Source organism: Monodon monoceros, unplaced genomic scaffold, assembly GCF_005190385.1.
Source record: "Monodon monoceros isolate NGI ecotype Baffin Bay Population unplaced genomic scaffold, NGI_Narwhal_1 Super_Scaffold_15, whole genome shotgun sequence".
NCBI classification, from domain to species: Eukaryota; Metazoa; Chordata; class Mammalia; order Artiodactyla; family Monodontidae; genus Monodon; species Monodon monoceros.
In genome coordinates, this window is record NW_021703771.1 from 19,905,907 (window position 1) to 19,917,288 (window position 11,382).

General features: G+C 39.0%; 1 pseudogene; it reads right to left on the minus strand.

Annotated features, from left to right (window-relative positions):
• Window positions 1-4,461: 4,461 nt before the first annotated feature.
• Window positions 4,462-5,190, minus strand: LOC114896093 (annotated as a pseudogene).
• Window positions 5,191-11,382: the final 6,192 nt, after the last annotated feature.

Consider the following 11,382-nt stretch of genomic DNA (forward strand, 5'->3'; position numbering starts at 1 on the left):
CTTTGGAAGAACCACTGAGAGAACTCGTTTCGTGTTCCCTGGCACTTGAGGGGGATGAAGAATGACTCTTACCAGTAGGAAATTAAGAGCAAGGCTGTATCTGGAACCACCCATCTGGCACTAAGGAACAAGAGAACGTATATGGGAGTGAGGTTTACTTCCTCTGATGATGGGGAAAGGATGCCTGAGATGTCTCAGGGCCAAAGGGACCTATGGGGGAGAAGTCAGGTACCTTTATTTATTTTAAAAGGTATCTCCCTCTGCCTGAAAAGATGAAGGGATCCAACAGAGATCATTTGTTTGGGGTAGTCCAAAAAATCACGTGGTTAAGCTAGGGAGATATATATATATATAGAGAGAGAGAGAGAGATATAAGTAGGCATTGACTACAACAATGTCACTATAATCAGAGGTCCCTAGAAAGTAGATCACACACAAAAACACACCCCCAACTGGGGAAAGAGTTAGCTAAAGTGCCTCCATCACACCCAGAAGAAACCAGGGCAACATTAGAGCCTTACAACCTTACCTAAAATGTCTAAACCATGCCTTTTGTTAATTTCCTCTCCCCCTTGGTGCAAGCTGACACAGGTTAGAAACCTTATCTAACAATGGAAGAAAGGAAGTGGTGGTGAGGAGAAAGAAGCCAATCACATCCCCACCCACCCACCCCCTTACAGGCTCCCAGAGTGAATCAGGCCCAGGCTAGGGGAGAAGAGGACATATCGATCAAGTGAGGATTGGAGTTTTGTCTATTACACTCAACTGGACATTTTAATCACCAAAATGATACTGTTCTTTATTTCAGAGTCTCAAAAAAATCTAGGACTTGCCTAGAATTTTTTCTCCAGGAGTGTGGAAGAACAAAGTCTGAGACCAAGTTTAAAGGGGCTGAAAACAAAGATAAAAAATTGCTTTAGCGCCTCAGTTTCCTGCTCCCGGCTCATTCAGTACATCAGTTATACAGGCATTGCTTGAAGAGACAATGAAGTGGTTGGAGTAGAGAGGTTTAATGAGAGGAGATACTTGGTTCAGATTGTCATCCAGAGATGAGGCAAGGCTATGGCACAGGTGTATGGCTGCCTTGTATTAAAAATGCTATATAACAAAGATCAAGAGTGCTTGCTCAGAGCTGAATCACTGCCTTATACATGATTATGTAAACGTAACTTCATAGGAGTTAGTGCACATAGTCTGATGCTAATATAACCTGGAAGGGACCTTCTTAAAGTGTTTTCAGGCAATCACCTGTTTAGGACAGGAAGCTTCTGTTTGGAAGTGTGAAGCAGACCTCATGAGAACCCCGAGACACGCCTCAACGTTATCGTACCTTTTCTGTCAAAAAATCTACATTCTGCTGAGATCTTTGGAACTGTGTTTTTTTTTGTTTGTTTGTTTTTGTTTTGTTTTTCAGTACGCGGGCCTCTCACTGTTGTGGCCTCTCCCGTTGCGTAGCACAGGCTCCGGACGCGCAGGCTCAGCGGCCATGGCTCACGGGCCCAGCCGCTCCGCGGCATGTGTGATCTTCCCGGACCGGGGCACGAACCCGTGTCCCCTGCATTGGCAGGCGGACTCTCAACCACTGCGCCACCAGGGAAGCCCTGGAACTGTGTTTTTATCATATATTTTTAGCACAGCAAGCGGGTTCCAAATTGATCTTGTAACATGGCTTATTAAGTGGAAGAAAATGTACAATGTACAACATTTTGCATATGTCAATGAAGGAACCTTTGACGTGTGCTTTGAAATCTTCACATCTTAACAATCAATGTATCCATAAATGAAGGTAATTTAAATTACTGTTACTGCTAGTATACACCATGCAAATTCATTTACAGCCCTTTTGTTTGAATTATCATCCCTCATTGTATCAAGCAGAAACAGTCACAAATGGTCTACTAGTACCAATAAGATTCTTTATTATTTTTGGATCTTTTGCTTTTAGCTATTGGCTGAATGGCATGCGATGGTGTCTTTTTGCTAAAGATATCTGGACAGTTATCATACCCTACTGTGTAGGAGAAGCCTACACTACCAGTATTACTTTACCTAAAGATACTGTGTCTTTTTCTATTGTGGAAATTATTCCTGTACCTATACCCAGGATACTAGGGTTTGTTTGGTTTGTTGGGGTTTTTTGCATAGTATGCAATATACTCTGTTTGTCTTCTGTATCACTGAATCATACCCCTAAGCTTTTGCCTTGCTAATCAAGAACTGAAAGATACTAGAAGTAGAATCACTGTAGACTATTTTTTAGTTAAGATTGAGTCACATTTATTAATACTTCCAACACATGTGCTATCTAAATCTAACAGATAAATTCCAAACAGAAGTAGACGTCTCAATATTGAATGAGCTATAAAACCATGTAATAACATCTACAAGTCCATTTGGAAATAAATGGTTAGATTGGAGATTCAGTCTGGGTTAATAATTGGTGTAGTCATATTGACCTTTGTACTTGTTCATGTGGATTGTTATTTGCTATGTCACTGGACAGCCCTGATTCAGCATCACACAAGGGTATTTGGGGAGAGAGGTGTGAGGAACATAACTACAGGGTGATGTATGTTCTCATTCTCATTCTGTTCCTTTAATAATATTAAGTCTAAAATATGTTTTAACAAACTTATGGTTACCAAAGGGGAAAGGGAGAGGAGGGATAAATTAGGAGTTTGGGAGTAACAGATACATACTACTATATATAACACAGGTAAACAATAAGGACCTACTGTGTAGCACAGGGAACTATATTCAATATCTTGTAATAACATATAAAGAAAAAGATTCTGAAAAAGAATATATATATATATATATACACATATATGTATGTATATATAACTGAATTACTTTGCTGTACACCTGAAACTAACACACCATTGTAAATCAACTATACTTCAGTTTTTTAAATGATTAAAAAAATGTTTTAAACTACTCTAGTTCCTTCTTTAAACTTTAAACTCTAAACAAAGTATTATTTGTCCTACAAAGTATTCTAAGCAAAAGCGTTATTTTCTTATTCCCTTTCAGCCTCTGTATTCATAACTTCATTGAGTTTACTCTCTACCATGACCTAAGAATATAGTTTATCTTTACAATAAGGAACAGCCATTCACTGCCACCACTACCACCGCCACCCCACCTCGCTCCTCTTTATCTGTTTATTGGCAAAATCCACCAGCCTTCCACGGTTGGATTGAACTCCTAGCCTTGGCTCCTAAAAGCCAAAACCATGATCAAGATATATACAATTAATAATCCAGAGCTAGCTTGAGATCATGTGGTGGACAGTTACTATAGATGCCTGTGAACAATCTACATAATTACAAGAGATGAGTCCCTCCAGCTTTATCCTTTATCAGCTCAAAATAACAAAGAACAGAACTGGGAGCAATACATGAAAAGAATAGCTGCCATCCCAGTTAAGTTCCAGCCTTCTGCCTCTGCTGAAACACCTAGTAAAAAGGGCAAAATCACTTCACTATCCAGTTAGGAAATTAAAAACTCGAAGATGAAGACACTGCCAGGTGAAGACCAAGACAAGGGACCATCAACCATAAGCTCAACTCGGAGACGTATGAGGCCATGGAAAGCATAGGCAGGACAGGTGAGAGACCTATGAGTCAGGAGGTGAAGCAAAGGTGAGAGAATCTGAGCTGTCCGCTACCAAAGCAAGTCACCAGTTTAAAGAAGGGAATGAAGTGCTAAAAAAGGCAAACTGGGTTTCTGGGATTCAGACAGGCAAATGTCTGGACTTCAGGAATTCAGAGAGAGTAAGGCAATGGCTGTAATAGCTGAGAGATCCAGAAGCAAGGGGAAAGCCTACTTGTCATCTTTTACACTTTGCATATAGACTGTAGAGCAGAAATGAGCCAAAAGGTGGATGCAGCAACTTCAGTTAAAAGGAGCACAGGGTTCTGTGGCTTTCAGTATGTTCACATTACAGCTGGGTGAGGGAGGAGAGCTGAAATGACAGGGGGAAATCTGAAGCTTCATTTATCACAGTGTTCGTACAACAGAAGCCTCTTATCCAGTATAACAGGACTGGACCAACAAGTTGGTCAGTTAACTGAGAAAGAAAGATAGTTAAACCAGAAGGTCATTTTAAAAAACAATACGTAATAAAACTTGTATACCATACATAATTTATTTTGACTAAAAGCATAAGAACACATCCATTCACCAAGATTTGCTTTAGAATCAAACTTTTCATTACCATATGGATTCATGGATTGGAGTTCTCTGTTGTTTTTTTATAATTGATAATACATTATCTATGATGTCCAGTTTTAATGTCTTTTAAGTGAACCAAGAATTTAAAGGCACCTCCAGATGTTTATGACCCTCCCTCTCCCAACTTTTATAATTGTTTTACCCACACCTAATTTTACAGCAATAGTATTTTGGCAACTTTTTTTTTTTTTTTGATGTCTGATCTTATTTATTTGTTACCCTTAGAACATCTCATTTTTGACTGGACTCAGACTTAGAAGTAGAAGCTCTCAGAGAGGACAGCCTCCGTCTCTTGGCAATCTGTTCCTGGTGTTTTTCTTTGGCCTCCTTCATTCTCTTGGCCAAAAGTGTAGCATATCCTGCAGCCTCTTCCTTATTTTTCTTAGTACGCTGTTTCTTCAGAGCAATTCGCCGACGTTTGTGTTGCAGAACACGTGGAGTAACAAGACGCTGAATCTTGGGTGTTTTGGTCCTAGGTTTCTTACCTTCTTTGTTTAGGGGCTTTCTCACAACATACTGGCGGACATCATCTTCTTTAGAGAGACTGAAAAGTTTGCGGATTCTCCTAGCTCTTTGGGGCCCCAGTGAGTCCAGGAATATCCTTCTCCCTTTTACAATGACCAAATTGAGAACACTCAGATTGGCATCCACAACGCAACCCCGTACAGATTTGCGCTTTCTTTCTCCAGTCCTCCTTGGTCTGTAACAGGAATGCCCCTTACTCAGTAGCAGGCGGACTCGGCCATGGGTCAAGACACCCTGCTTCATGGGGAAACCCTGTTTGTCATTCCCACCACTGATTGGGACCACATAACCCTTCCATTCTTCACCCAGAGCGTCAGCAGCAACTTCTGTGGCCATACGCTTCTCATAAAAGGTACGAAGTTTTCGTTCATCGTCCACTTCAATGAGTTTCTGGCAGCCAGTGGCCGGGAAAGAGATGTTCAGCTTCATTCTGAAGCGGCCGATCGCCTCCGAGGAACCATGAAAAAGAGCTGGCAACTTAATTTTGAGGGTTTTTTTTTGACAGTTTACTTTTTAACTAGTTTTTATACAAAGCATTCAACAACAATCTTCCTCACTCTTGTCATTGGATATGTAATATCTAATTAAATTATGAAAGTGTGATAAAAAGTATAACTAACATAATCAGGTGTGAGATCAAGCACATCTTACTTTGGATAAGTAACTTAGTGAGAGCACAATTAATCGGGCACGTTAGTTTAATGACCGTTGGTTGAGACCATAATTTTGTAATGTAATTTCTAAGTTTAAAATGCGGTGTTTTTTTTTACATTTGACAATGATAGCTTCTTAAAAGCACAGAAAGATATAAACTGCTTCCAAATCAAAATGGAGGATTGGGTTACTCCTGGGAAAATATTTCCGGTATTTATTGGGTAATAATGACCCCTACATTGACAAATACCAAGAGTAGGTTTAGAGTGATAGACCAGGCACAGACATCACAAACAAATTCTACTTATCTAAAGGATAGAGAATAAAGCCTATTAAGAGAATAAATTCTCCTAATAAGGAGATGCATTAATAATATCAGCAATATTTTCTTGACCAGATGAAGCTGTAGTCGCATAGAAACCCAATTCTCACCACTTGAACAATACGGTAAGTGAAACTCAATTGCCCTCCTCCAAATCAAGCTTAAATATAAGCTTTATATGTGTGTTTATATACACATGGCTGAAACAGTTCTGCTAATGGAGCAGTCTAGATGTGTGCTGGGGATGACCTCATCTGAGCCAGGTGCAACTCACCAAAACAAAATATCACAAAGAAATAAGGTATAGAATAGTGTATGGAGGCATAGGCACACCCCTGCCCTCTCTAGGTTAACACAGCCTAGAGTAGTACTTTGCTGAACACAGAGCTGCTGAAAATAGAACAAAGATCAGTCAGACAGCTATCTCTGAAGGTCACGATAATGGTTCTTACACCAGTCAAAGGTCTACTGTGCATAGGTGTTAAGCGCGAAAAAAAGAAAGTGTTTCACAGTCAAACCATTTGGAAAACACTTGGTTAAACTAAGTTCAACAGACTTCTTAACAGCAAGGCTTTAATATTAGTCATTAGTTAAGAAGAGGCTGTAGGTAGCAATGTTTCTTAAACTAATTTCAACTCAAGGATTTTTTTTCAGTTTATGCATTTCCCAAGATCATCTTATAGAATCTACAGGATTCTACAGAGCATCATTTGGAAAATGCTGCTGCAGCTGGTATCCTGTGTTTTGTGTCTGTGTCTGTGTTGGCTCCTAACTCTGGGGGCAGAACTTCTTTAATTTATTGTTGGGTTTCACATTTTATCTTCAAGTGGGACCTTTTAAACCTTTGTCCAAAGACCTGCACCATTTTGAGAACCAAAAGGAATTCAAAAACAGAGTCAAATATTATTTCTGTCTTTGGTTATTTTTAAAGCAGGTAAAAACTTATACACATGGAGCAGTTAAATTGTAATACATGGTAGTAATAGTAATAATAACAAGACCTATGAACTACTGGATCCCTGCAGTGTCTCATACGCTGTGCAAGCTTCCTTACAAATGTGATCTCATGAGTCCCCTGTAAACACTAGTAGATATTATAATTCCCATTTTCATATGAAACTCAGAGATGTTAAATCCCTTGCCCAAAGCCATAAAACTAGTAAGTGGCAGAGATGGAATTGAAATCCAGATCTTCTGACTCTGAAACATGTTCCTTCTCTTATTACCTTACCCATATACCTTCCTGTGTATGAATGTTAGTACTGTAGTAATTAAGGAACAGAGAACTGATAAGAGATGGAACTTCCAAGAGAAGCTCATGAGTGATGGAGACTAAAGCTAACAGTGAAAGATGTGTAGCTTTCAGATAAATGAAGGAAGAAAAGCCATTCCAAGTAAAGAGAACAATGCAAGAAAATGGGATTTGGGAAATGAAACAGTCAAGAAATGCATCAATAAATTATCTAAAAATGATTTTCTTTATAATTCTTATAATAATTAGGTCAAAATATATTGCAAGGCACTGGAGGCTACAAGAATAAGCCTTCAGAGTTTAGGAGAGTCCGCCATACTCCTGGACCCTTGCCCTGGGGGAGGCAGGCACCAACCAAAGAATGACCAGTGGCCTCCAGAAAGACTTGCTTCTGGCTGGCCAGCCTGACTTGAGGTCCCTGGGAAAGGTTCTACGTTCAGGAAAACATGGTGAGAAAGGCCAGAGCAAAACCCCACCCTAAGAAGCTGTGAAAGATGATGGAGAGAATGGCAGGATGATGATTCACCTCCAAGGTGGAGAAAGTGTTTTAACTATGTGGAGTCTTCTTTTCTTTCCATCCTCTCTTACATTCCTGGAGAGACACCACAAAACAAAGAAAGCTACAGTAAAGTAAATGTTTTTGTAAAATTATCTTCCCCTGCTAGGTAAAATCATTTTGAGGAAAACAAATATGTCCAGGAATTCACTGAACATTCAAATAGAAGTGTTTATACAACCCTAGTCATTGAGTAATTGGTGAGTGTGTCCTATTTTGACGCATTAGATGGTGTGTACAAAATACAAGGACTGGCCTACAAGGGTTTCCCAAACGTCTTATGATAATTACCTAAAGTATTAAAAAAATAAAAAAACTAAAAGTCAAAACCTTTCCCCAGGTCACTCCCCAGAGCATTCTAATTCAATGGTTCTGGTAATATACCTAGAATTTTGCATTTTTAATAGGTTCTCTGGGTGACTTTATCATCAGAGAAGTCTGGGAACCACTGCTCTAATCCTGATTAGCCCAAGCGTGGTCCCCCTCAGCGTTGGTGTCATCCAGGAGCTTGTTAGAAACACAGAATCTCAGGCTCTACCCCACACCTACTAAATCAGAATCTACAATCTCCATGTTAATAAGATATTCAGGTGATTCTTACATACTTAAAAGTAGAGAGGAACTGTGTTCTCCAACTTTAATGTGTGAGTAAATCACCTAGGATATTGGTAAAATGCAGATCCTGATTCAGTACGTCTGCACTCTGAGGTGCAGCTAAATTCAGCGCTTCTTTTTTTTTTTTACCTCTTTATTGGGGTATAATTGCTTTACAATGGTGTGTTAGTTTCTGCTTTATAACAAAGTGAATCAGTTATACATATACACATGTTCCCATATCTCTTCCCTCTTGCGTCTCCCTCCCTCCCACCCTCCCTATCCCACCCCTCTAGGCGGTCACAAAGCACCGAGCTGATCTCCCTGTCAGCACTTCTAATAAGTCTAATAAGACTCAGGTTGCTAGTCTGCGGACCATGCTTTGAGGGGCAAGAGACTAGACCAAGGATCAGCGTGAGGATGAGTAGTATTAAGCAGACAATAAATGATGACTGGACTGTTCATAGATTAACAAGGAACCGCTCTCAAGGTTAAACGTGCTAAATTAGTCACATCAGTGTTAATGCTTTTGGGTAACTTTTGTCCTACCCCATCCCCACCCCCATCACTTCTCTATCATGAATGTATGGCTAACTTTCCTGCTTTATTTCTTCTTCTGGTAACAAAGCTTCTGACCAAGAAGTACATTACTGGAATGGGTCCTCTTTGTTCACTGTATTATTACTATACTGCATAATTTGTCCAAAGCATCTATTCATCTATTGCTATCAACTATTTGGTTACACCAATTTGGTAACCAAAAGATGGTGTGGTTAGTCCCACATTAATTACTACATCAGTTTCTGAACTTTCAAATCATTCCACTTCTTTGTTAAGGATACATTTGTTCTGCCAAATCTTCAGAATAACCCTCCACTTGAGTCATTATCAGATTAAAAATGTTAGCTAGTTTTAACAAATGAAAACTAGCTAACATATGTATATGCATAAAATAATGCTTTATGGTTATCAGAGAATAAAAACTGAAATATATGTACTCTAAAACCTACATTTTAGTACCAAATGATTCATTCTGAAGACTAGTTATCATTTTAGCCATGAATTAATAAACCTTGTTTAATTAAAAAAAAAAGAACCAAAAATAAAATTATAGTGTAGATACATGAAATACAAAAATAAAACAAGTAGTATTTCTCACTTCATATATTTGGGGATTTGAAGAAGGCAGGGACATATATGTTGCAAATGAAAAACTTCCCACACTGAATGAAAACAAGATATCAAAGCATATATAAATATAATCCCTACTGGATAAGAAATGAGCCCAGTAAAGAATTGCAGACGTCTGGCATTTCATTTCTTTGATGGGCATTATTCTAACATCTGACCCTTCTACTAGGAGATAGATAGATAGATATAAATTTTTGCAAATCACACATCTGTGCATCTTAACAGATGTGCATTAGTTGGTGTAAAATTGGCTGAGTATAATTCAAAATCCCACAGTTGACATTTCAACAAAGAACAATTATATCAGGTGGAATATCACAACTTCTTTCTCAGATTTATAGCAGTTAAATATCTGGTAATCCGCTGAATCTGTTGTTACTGTTTTTAAGTGACTCAGTTCTAAAACTCCAGGTGAGCCTTATTCCACAGTTTCTGTCTTCTAATGATGATTTTAGTTGTGGTGTGCATAAACCATTAACAAAGTGAAAAAAATGACGAGTTTATATAAGGATCCTGTATTAGTTTGTAAGGGCTGCTATAATAAAATACCACAGACTGGGTGGCTTAAACAACAGAAATTTATTTTCTCAAAGTTCTGGAGGCTGGAAGTAGAAGAACAAGGTGCTGGCTGAGTTGCTTTCCCACGAGGTCTCTCTCCTTTGCTGGCAGATGGCTGCCTTCTTGCTGTGTCTTCACATGGCCTTTCCTCTGTGTACAAGCACTCCTGGTATATTTCCTCTCCTTGTAAGGACACCAGTCAAACTGGATTAGGGCTCCATCCTTACGGCCTCAATTAACCTTAATTACCTTTTAAAGGCCATATCTCCTAATATAATCACCGGAGCTAGGGCTTCGACTTATGAGTTTTGGGGGGAACACAACTCAGTCCATTATGGACCCATTTCCAATATCATTTGTTGGGTGTATTGATAGTTTTCAACGGCAACAAGCATTTCCCATCGTCTTCCTCATTGTCATCAAGTATTCTGCAAATGTCTAGTACCTTCTGTGCCAAGCAAGTTGCTAATCAATAAAATATTCCATTTTTATATGGATTCATAGCTGATGAGGAGCCTTCAGGTACCTTTTCTTATTCAATCCTCGTAACTACCCACTCTAATATTAAAACGTCAAAATTATTATTCTCATCTTAAAGGTGCAGAACAGACAGGGAGAAGCTGACTTGTTCAAGATGGAGAAGATAATAAGTAGTGAGTCCAGGACTAGAACTCAAGTTTGTCTCCTCATCCATCATTTTTATCCCAAACTATGATATCAATTAAATTTAAAATGGTCCCTGCTTTGGAAAAAAATCCAGTCATGGTAGTAAGGTAAACAACATTGGATTGGTTGTGAAGTATTGGGAGAATGAATTGGACTCCATGGTCATAAGCTGGTTCCAGCAGCTGACCATCTTCAGATTATAGTCCTAGGAAGAGATTACAGTCCTAGGCAGAAGAGTCTAGAACAGTGACTGGATTGTCATAGGTGCTCAAATAATATGTATTGAATGAATAAATATTGAGTAAATCTAGGAAGGTCCAGTAACTGGCCCACAGTGAGTCCTCAATATTTCTGAATGAGTAAATGAATGATTAAATGTTAGTTAGTTTATTTCCAAGGGTATGTGATGCTTAATAGGAAACAGAAAGCATTTCAAAAACCACTATGCCAGCCACATCTTTCCAGGCTCAGCTCAAGAAGCTTCCTAAGATTTCCTAGCCCCTTCCCATGTGCCAGAGCCTCTCCTGTATATCCCTAACACATCATTCATGGTCTCCCTAACTTAAATCATGTGCATAAATCTCAGCCTCCCCCATTAGACTGTGAACTCCCAGAATACTCATTCACACTTATTTCCCACACTGTCTTGCACTTAGTAGGCACATATTAAACATTGTGGAATTGAATCAAAGTGTGCTTATAACCCCTATTTACAATAGCCAAGACATGTAAGCCACTTAAATGCCCACTGACAGGTGAACAGGTAAAGATGATGTGTGATACACACACACACACACACACACACACACACACACACACACACACACA